Here is a 10,346-nt window from a genome sequence, read left to right on the forward strand (position 1 = left end):
GTTCGCCTGGCGCTTCCTTCTTTCGGGCTGCTTGTGCTTCCTCCACGTTAATGTATTCACTCGTTTTTTTCAGCATGTGGTCGTAGTCGCAAGGCGACTTCCTGATGAGCGAGCGGAAGAAGTCCCCATCGACTAAGCCTTGTGTAAAAGCATGCATCATTGTCTCAGACGAGACCGTGGGGATGTCCATAGCCGCTTGGCTGAAGCGCTGGATGTAGGCTCGGAGAGTTTCTTTCGGGCCTTGCTTCATGGAAAAGAGGTTGACGCTAGTCTTCTGATAGCGTCGGCTGCTGGCAAAGTGATGGAGGAATGCCGTTCGGAAATCTCTGAAGCTCTTAATTGATCCGTCCGGCAACCTCCGGAACCAGCGTTGAGCCGAGTCGGATAATGTAGTGAGGAAGACTCGGCATTTAACTCTATCGGTGTATTGATGAAGAGTAGCAGCGTTATCGAACTTACCGAGATGGTCATCCAGATCAGTTACGCCATTATACTCCCCGATCGATATTGGAGTGTAATACTTCGGGAGAGGGTCTTGTAAAATCGCCTCAGAGAACTGGCGATTGACCCGCTCGGGAGATGACTCTGTACGCGGTGTTTTCCCCTTTTTGGCGTCCCGCATGGGCGCTTCGTCGGACGATCCCTGGTTGGCTAGGGCCAGCTCCGACGGGGTCTGGAACAGTGTCCGATGAAATGGAATGGGGGCGGCCGGCGCATCTCCTGGTGTGCTGGTCTGCCCTTTGTTCTGAGCCCACGTAGAATATTGTTCCGGTCGGTCCCCCATGACTGCTCAGCCTCTAGAGACCGAGGCGGCCTGTTGTGCTATCCTTTCTGCTTGGGCCTTCTGCTGTTGCTCCACCATCTTTGCGCCTCGCGCTTGGATGAGTGGTTCGAGCTCCTCGGGAGAGAGCGTTACCATAAGTTGGCGTCCAGCTTCTTCCATCTTCTCGGCTCGGATTCAGGTGCGTTCCCACAGACGATGCCAATTTGATCATGTCTGCACACTGAGTCGATGGAAACTGGGGATATGGCGGTCTCTGCTGCCTCCCAGTGATCTTCGCAGCGACGTAGCCTCCGATGAACCTGCAACAAAGTCGGGTCGGGAAGGGGTTCCCGGCGACTTCCCTCCGATGCTCAAGTCAGGCGATGGCAAGAAGAGGCAGAATAAACACTGTGGCTACAGTAGAATAGGAGAGAAATCATACCTTCGTCGAAGTCTCGGGGTCTTTATATAGGACCCCGGAGAGGCGCCTGCACGCTTTCCAAAGCGTGCACGTTCCCCAAAGCATACCTTGGAATGGTTGTGTTAGAAAAGCATGTCTGACACCATTCCTCAATTGTCCGAGCATATCTCTGTCATGGCAGCGGAAACTTCCTCCGTACGATCCTTGGTACGACCCGGCCGCCGACCATGCTGCTTGTCGGCGGCAGACGTCTCGAGAATGATATCACTAGCTATCCGTTTTGTCCTCTTCTAAGCCCTGTGTCTTTAATCGGGCCGGCCGGGCTGATCGTTCGGCCTCCCGGGGGCCCGGGTATACACGTGCCTCAGATCGGGTGAGTCGGCCGATCGGTCATATACTCGGATGGGGGCCCCGGCTAGTAGTTCTGCCGTTCGGCCTAGCAACCCAGCTACTCGTCATAGTGGTCCCTCTATAAAGGAGCTTGTGAGCGTCGGAAGCTCGACCCGAGGTCGAACTGTCTTCATGCCGGTCCAGGGTCTACCCAGGCCGGTCGGCCAAGAGATTCCTCCCTGCTCGGCCGGACATTTGACTCTTTCGTACCATTGACCCCTTCCTCTGTGGGCCCCCGCTCCTTACCGCCGGATCAGACATATTGCCCCTAATGTAAGAAAAAGAATAGAGAGAGAACAAGAAATAATATGAGAGTAATAAAATCTATTATTTATTGATATTTGTCCTAAGGACAATACAATATATAATGTTCAAAAAGTACTTGGTCAATTGACCAATTAATAAATAACAAAATTATTCTAAGAATTATTCTGAGAATTATTCTAATAATTATAACAGAATTATTAGAATAATCCAAATACTAATTTGATTTGATTTGATTTGGTGATTTGATCCGGTCAATTCTGGTAGTTCTCTTTTATCTCTTTTACCCCCCGACAAATTTAACGAGAGATCTTTGGCGTTGAGTTTGCTTGCTAACTTGTTGAAACATTGTTTGGATAATGACTTAGTAAAGATATCAGCGATTTGATCTTCAACGAAAATATAAGAGACGGATAACTGCTGAGTTGTCACACATTCACGACAAAATAAAAATCAATTTCCACATGTTTTGTACGAGCATAAAAGATTGGATTTGCTGTGAGATATATTGCTCCAATATTGTCGCACCAAATTTTTGGTGCAATATTTTATGCAAGATGAAGTTCAAAGAGAAGTGATTGAAGCCAAATAGTTTCTGACGTTGTATTTGCTATAGCTTTATATTCTGCCTCAGTGCTTGAACAAAATACTGTAGGTTGCTTTTTCGAATTCCATGAGATAAGATTTCGTCCAAGAAATATTGCATATCCACTAGTAGAGCGTCTATCTTCAAGAGAACTTGTCCAATCTGTATCACTATATGCATGTAAATCTCGAGACGATTGACAATATAAAAGAAGACCATGTAGAACAATACCTTTGTGATAGCGAAGTATTCTTTTTACATTATCTCAATTTTGTTCAGTTGGAGTATGCATGAATTGGCAAGCACGATTTAACGCAAAAGTAATATTAGGACGTGTGATAGTGACATATTGTACGACTCCAATAATACTTCGATAAATCTGTGGATATGGTATGCTATCGAGTGGAGTACCGCTGGGTCTTAAGATGTCTAATATGTATAGAGAGATCAAAGTCAATCAGATTAAAACATGGGAAGAAGCTTAGTTATTTTGATTGTTATAGATAATTTTTATAACCAAATCATAATTTCAAAAAAAAATAAAGATGAATTTCACTAAAAATAGAATTGAAAGAATATCTCCACCATTGAGATTAACAAGTAAACAAATTTAGTACATAGTGTTTAATTTTATCTGTTATTAAAGAGTCACATGATACATGCAACATATAAATATGGAAGTACATACAAATGGACTAAACAAATTATATTTTGGGATTTACAGTCATTTGATTCATCATAATCTCAATATAATACATATTGAGAAGAATATTTTTGATAATTTGATAAATACATTTGATCCTGTCCGAACCAGGAGTCAACGGACACTGGGCACGTGACGCTCCCTGCTGAATCCTCGAGTGCTCCGGTGAACCTGCAACAAAATCGAGCCGGGGGGGGGGGGGGGGGGGTCCCGGCGACGACCCTCCGACGCTCAAGTCAGGCGAGGAATGACAAAAAAGGTGGCCTTAAGATGAGGACATGCATACCTCCGGCGAAGAAATGGAGGCCTTATATAGACCTCTCGAAGAAGCCTGGGCGCGCCAGTCAAAGCAACCACCTGCCTTTGACCATGCCCAGGCATGGGTCTGTCAGAAGGACCATGCCCAAATATGGATCTGTCAGGAAGACGTGCATGAGACCATACTGCTACTGTATCAACCTTTCCATGATGTGACGGCAAGATCCTCCATCATGCGATCTTGTGTACGGCCTAATCATCAGACATGCTTCTGCTGATATCCCATATCCCGAGCCAAGCGCATAGGCCGCTCGGCTACCTTTGTACCCTCACCCTTATTCTGGTCGAACGGACAACCCGCTCGGCCCTTTGGCCCCTGCCGAGCGGACTCCCCTTGGCGTCGGAAACCCAAGCCCATGGATGGGTTATCTCTAGCTCGCTCGGACCTTACCCGCTTGGCCAGCCCTCCACTTCCACGTGGCGAGACCCCCAGAAGTGGGTCCCCATTCTTACCGCGGATCACTTGCCTTCCCTTCAAGTCTAGTCGAAGGAGGCGATGAGTCCGACTGACTAGACCGGCAGTCACGCCGTTCCATAGCTTATAATATCCCTGGGGCCGTCCGGCCCTTCTGCCAAATTCTGCCGCTCGGCTCTTCATTTTGGTTGTCTTGTCGCTTAATGTGGATATTTGCTTGTCTAGATCTTCTCGAAAATCATGCAAATCCTCTCCATTAAGTCGGAGCATGCGCGGTATGGGCGCATTAATTGCACTCGGTGACAGGGCGCCACGTGTCGACCATTGTGTGACGGCGGCGTCACTTACGATGGGACGCCCCCGTTTGAAATGGACGGCCCGATGGCGTCCTCGTTTCTCGTGACCTAGATCGGACGGCGGAGGCTGACCGTCTTCGGTCGTATAAAGCCTCTGTCCCTTTTTTGGCCGCATATTCGCTTGCGCGCTGCCTTCTGCCTCGTTCTGTTGCTGCGGCCTCCGGCGATCTAGTGTCTGTTTTTAGGCGGCGATCATCTCATCGGTGATTCTTTCCACCCGTTTCCTTCCCAGTGAGTCCTCTTCCTTCACTTACTAGGTCTTCTCTGCTCATTTCGCCCCTTTCGTTTCCCTTCCTTCGATTTCTTGCCATTCTTTCGCTTCCCCGAGATGGCAAGCTCCTCTGCACCCGCTGTTGGTGTTCATGGCCCTTGGTACCTGACCATGGAGAGTCGATTTGATGAGGAGGGTGCTCGGCGTCTTGTTCGGACATATGAGATTCCCGATAACTATGAAATAGTTGTAGCCGACCCGACTGACCGACCACATGACCCGCCGATCGGCACAATCTGTTTCTTTTTAGACCAATTCCAGGGTGGCCTTAGATTTCCTACCCATCCCTTTATTGTAGAGGTTTGTAACTATTTTCGCATCCCGCTCGGCCAACTTGTGCCGAATTCCTTTAGGCTGCTGAGCGGGATGATCGTCCTCTTCAAGCTGCACAGTATCCCTCTTGACCCTAGAATATTCCACTTCTTCTTCTACCCCAAACAATCCGAGCCGGGGACTTTTATTTTCCAAAGTAGAATAGGCTTTAAATTTTTTGACAATATGCCGACCTCCAACAAACACTGGAAGGAGTTTTTCTTTTATATCCGACTTCAAGCGGCGGCATTAGAACCAAATGGCGGACATTGTCTTGACTCAGTAGGAGCTCGGTAAGTTCGAAGCAATCGCTATCTTCATACGTGGTTGTATGCAGTCGTGATACAAGATCGATCATTCTTTCTCAAGGGTGTTGTATATTTTCGGATTGTCTCCCGTTCGGGCAAATCTCCCCTTCCGCATGAGTAAGGATTCTTTACTCTCTTAGTCTTTTTTGTCTAATTGATTTTAATTTCGTTTACTGCAGCTGAAGTCATGTGGCGCTCCAAGGCTACCGCTCATCTGAAGTTGAAGGTCGTGGAAATCGAAGCGGCCACCAAGAGAGAGCTCGCCGAGCGGGGTCTCATCCCCAGCCGCCCGGCAGATGCAGGAGAGGGGGGGCGCAGTCCGCCCCTGAAACAGAAACTGCCCCATCCGCTTCAACGGAGGTTGAGGCGGATCCTGTTTCCTCGGCCCCCGCCGAGCTGGGCGTCCCCCAGGTCGGGGATCCACCCCTGGAGGTTCGGCGAAAACGTCGAAGAGACTCCGGCCTTCCGCCGACAGAGGGAGAACCACAGGCGCCGATCGGCGTAACTTCGCCCGACCGCACGCCATCGCGGATCGGGACCCCTGTGGCTTCACCCACCGCGCAGCCCTCCGGCTCTCCTCCCAGGACTCGTCGTCGTCTGCGACGGTTGGGCGAAACTTCCACCATAGGGGAGTCCTCGGGCCAGGCGACTACAGCTGAAGAAGCGCCGGCCGGCCACCCTACCATCAAGACTACCCTCCGATTCCCGTCGGAGGAATATTTACTGTCTGCCGATCGGCCATCGAGCCCCGTTCACGAAATAACCCTGACTGGTCCACTCGCTAAGCTCTTCGAGGACGCCCAGATCCAGGTGGCCCTCATGACGCCCAAGCAGCTCGGCGATAACAATATGCAGCAAGCCACTCAGGTAAACCCATCTTTATTCCCGTGCCATGCTATTGTTTGATTCCTGATTTTATTATTTCCCCTACAGCGCTGGGCTGAGTAAATCGCCACGAGCCATCGGCTGGCCGAGCGGGAGGATCTCCTAGAAAAACTTCAAGTGTCGGGGGGTCCGTCGGCCGAACGGGAGAAACAAGCCTTCGAGGCCGAACAGAAGAAGGCTGCCGATCTGGCTGCAGAGGTGGCCCGACTCGAAGACTTGGTGAAGAAGCGGGACGGGGACGTGAAGTGCGCCAGTGGCCGGAAAAGGCGGGCGATTGCTGATCTGGATAAAATGAAAGTTGAAGTCCGGGCCCTAGATCAGCAGTCTAAGAAGCTAGAGGCCGATCTGAATGCCGAGCGGGAGATCCGTGCAGCCGAACGCACAAAAGCTGAGATGGACTTGAAGGCTGTCCAAGATACCTTAACCGCTTCCCGAGCGGCACTCAAAAAATATAAGGAGGGAGAGCCAAGTCGGCTAGCAGCAGCGCGCCAGGAATACCTCCGCTCGGAGCGCTTTGGCGAAAAGTTTGGTGGCAACGTCTCCTCAACCTTCCTCGAGGCGGTCAAGGTCACCACGGCGTACTTTAAGAAGGGGGGGGCATATTCCTGCTGACCTGAGCATTCCTCCTCCCGAACTAGCAGCCATGATTGACGACATCCCGGACACCTTTTTTAATTTTGAGGATCCGGAGTGATGCGGGTTATTTCAAGTACTTTCTGTATTTCATCCGCTCGGCGGATGTAAAATTTTTGTACGTGCCGTTCGGCATAATTTTTCTTCTAATGAAACGATGCCCCTTTGCTTGTCTTCCTACTCATTGTCCATAATATTCTTATGTTTGCTTAACGTTGATGCTTAGAGTCAGTCATGCTCTTAAGCGTTCTCCCTCACGCGTCCGATCGGCTTGGCCCGTTGCATAAAGTCCGAGCGAGGAGGCCTACTCGCTCTGCACGTATCCTGCCTGCGTGAAGTCAACAAACGCCGAGTATCGAAGGGCCAAACCCCGATCGGGCCTGAATGATTTAATATTTGTAGTTTCCGCGGTTTCTTACTCTGATATTCGCTCGTCGGCGCGGATATTTATAGCCGATCGGCGCGGCTCTCGATTTTTAACGACGGTGCTCGTCGGCGCGGATATTTATAGCCGATCGGTAGCGGCCTCGATTTTGCAGCGGTGCTCGTCGGCGCGGATATTATAGCCGATCGGTAGCTCTCGATTTTTAACGACGGTGCTCGTCGGCACGGATATTTATAGCCGATCGGCGCGGCTCTCGATTTTTAACGACGGTGCTCGTCGGCGCGGATATTTATAGCCGATCGGCGCGGCTCTCGATTTTTAACGACGGTGCTCGTCGGCGCGGATATTTATAGCCGATCGGCGCGGCTCTCGATTTTTAACGACGGTGCTCGTCGGCGCGGATATTTATAGCCGATAGGCGCGGCTCTATGGTTTAACGTCTGGGCTAGACGACCTTCAAGGCTAACTCCTTACCAGGTCGAGCGACCTTGGCCTTCATATCTTATCTCGCGCTTGAACAGTCTTTGTGCCCGGCCGAACGGCATGGGTCATTTGCTTGCGAACCTAATCGGCTGGGAGGCCTTCACTTATTCGGGTGCTTGGCTCGGATAATCCATATGCCCCTTTTACCCAGCTTGGAGAACGTACTCCTGGCCGAACGGCTCAGGGTCTGCTTCGAGCATTTTGGCTCGGATAATTTATCTCCATCCGGAAGGTACTGGGTCTTTGATCCTCGAGCGCTTGGCTCGACCCATTTACCTCCGGCTAAGCGGCTCGTGGCCTTCGTTTCTTGCCAATGCCTTATATTTTTTCTCTTGATTCTTCATTTCTGCATTTCCAGTATTAGTCGAAAAAAGTACATAGGATGATTTACATTGGCACACCTTTCACCCCGCCCGGTAAGGCTGGAGGTGGTTCGCGCTCCACGACCTATCTAACTGCCGTCCTCCTTCAAATAATACGCGCCCGAGCGGAGCTTTTCGATGATTTTGAAGGGACCTGCCCACGGAGCTTCAAGCTTGCCGACGTCGTCGACCGGCTTGACTTTCTTCTAGACAAGGTCGCCGACCTGGAATGATCGGGGGATGACGCGCCGGTTGTAGTTTTGCTTCATCCCTTGACGGTACGCCATCAGCCGAACGGATGCCTTGGCACGCTCTTCGTCGACCAAATCCAGCTCCATATTCCTCCGTTCGGCGTTGTTACCATCGTAGCTCTGAATCCGGGCGGACTCAACGCCGACTTCTACCGGAATGACGGCTTCGCCGCCATATACCAAATGGAACGGTGTGACTCCGGTCCCTTCTTTTGGCGTCGTCCGAATGGCCCACAAGACGCTCGGCACTTCATCCGGCCAACTTCCTCCCAAATGGTCGAGCCGAGCGCGCAGAATACGGAGAATTTCCCGGTTGGCTACTTCAGCTTGACCGTTACTCTGAGGATAGGCCACGGATGTGAAATGCTGCTCAATGCCGTAGCTCTTGCACCAATCCTCTAACATCTTCCCTGTGAACTGCCGCCCGTTGTCGGACACTAGTCGACGAGGGATGCCGAACCGACAAATGATGTGTTGCCAGATGAATTTTTTAACCATTTGTTCAGTGATCTTTGCTAGCGGCTCGGCCTCCACCCACTTGGAGAAGTAGTCTACCGCCACTAGTAAGAATTTCCTTTGCCCGGTCGCCATCGGAAATGGACCCACGATATCCATTCCCCATTGATCGAACGGACATGAGACGGCTGACGCCTTCATCTCCTCTGCCGGTCGGTGGGAGAAGTTGTGATACTTTTGGCACGAAAGGCATGTAGATACTGTCCGAGCGGCATCTGTTTGTAAAGTTGGCCAAAAGTATCCGGCCAAGAGGATCTTCTTGGCCAATGAGCGTCCGCCCGGATGACCCCCGCATGATCCTTGATGTACTTCCTGGAGGATGTAAGTTGAGTCCTCCGAGCTTACACATTTCAGCAACGGGCGAGAGAAAGCCTTCTTGTAGAGGTGACTGTGTAACCCTCTTCTTTAGAGACGAGCCGCCTCATCGGTCGGAGGGTGTAGGTCCCGAGCGGAGGAACCCTATGATGGGGGTCCTCCAGTCGCTTGGAAACGTGAGGTTTTCCATCCGGTCGACGTGCGCTACCAGCAGTACTTTTTCAATAGGTTGCTGAATGGCGACCGACACTATAGAACTTGCTAGCTTGGCCAAGTCATCTGCTGCCTGGTTCTCCGTTCGGGGAATCTTTTGAATAAGGACCTCTCGGAAAGTGGCTTTGAGTTTTTCAAAGGCTTCAGCGTAGAGCTTAAGCCGAACGCTATTGATTTCAAAGGTACCAGAAAGTTGCTGAGCAGCCAACTGTGAATCCGAATAGAGTGTCACCCGACCAGCCCCTACATGCCGTGCTGCCTGCAATCCGGCTATAAGGGCCTCATACTCTGCTTCGTTGTTGGTAGCTTTGTAATCCAGCCTGACGGATAGGTGCATCTTCTCTTCTTGAGGTGAGAGCAGCAATATTCCAATCCCACTCCCGAGCCGAGTGGAGGACCCATCCACATATATTCTCCACGTAGCTTCCGGCTCTGGCCTTTGCACTTCGGTCACAAAATCAGCCAGGGACTGGGCTTTGATCGCCGAGCGGGGCTGATATTGGATATCAAATTCACTTAATTCGGTCGTCCACTTGATGAGCTGTCCGGATGCTTCTGGATTCAACAGTACTCTTCCGAGTGGACTGTTCGTCCGGACAATGATGGTGTGAGCCAAGAAATACGGTCGGAGAGCCGGGCTAGAACCAAAGCAAAGGCCAACTTCTCGAGCCCGGTGTAACGAGATTAGTATCTTTCAAAATGTGGCTTAGAAAATACATTGCTCTTCACGCTCGCCCTCACAAGTCTTGAGCCTCTGACATGCTCGATTGACAGGATACATATAAAGTGACTCACCCCGATCGGCTTGGCTAGTACAGGCAGAGATTAAATATGTTTTCAACTCTTCAAATGCTCGGTCACATTCTTCATCCCACTGGAACTTAGTAGTCTTACGGAGAATCTTGAAGAATGGAAGGCTCCGGTGCGGTTTTGGAGATGAATCTAGACAAAGTAGTTATCCGACCGGTCAACCTTTGCACTTCTCTTGTATTTCTTGGGGCGGCATGTCTTGCGAGCCTTCACCTTCGATTTGCTTGATTCCCGCTTGGTCACTATGTACCCCAAGAAACGCCCTCCTTTAGCCGAACAGGCACTTCGGGATTTAGCTTGATTCCATATTTGCGCAGCGTTCGGAAGGTTTCTCCCATATCCTTGAAAGATCGGCCGCTCGGACGGATTTAATAAGGATGTCGTCC

The sequence above is a fragment of the Zingiber officinale genome, chromosome 8A (genome assembly GCF_018446385.1).
Source record: "Zingiber officinale cultivar Zhangliang chromosome 8A, Zo_v1.1, whole genome shotgun sequence".
Classification (NCBI taxonomy): Eukaryota; Viridiplantae; Streptophyta; class Magnoliopsida; order Zingiberales; family Zingiberaceae; genus Zingiber; species Zingiber officinale.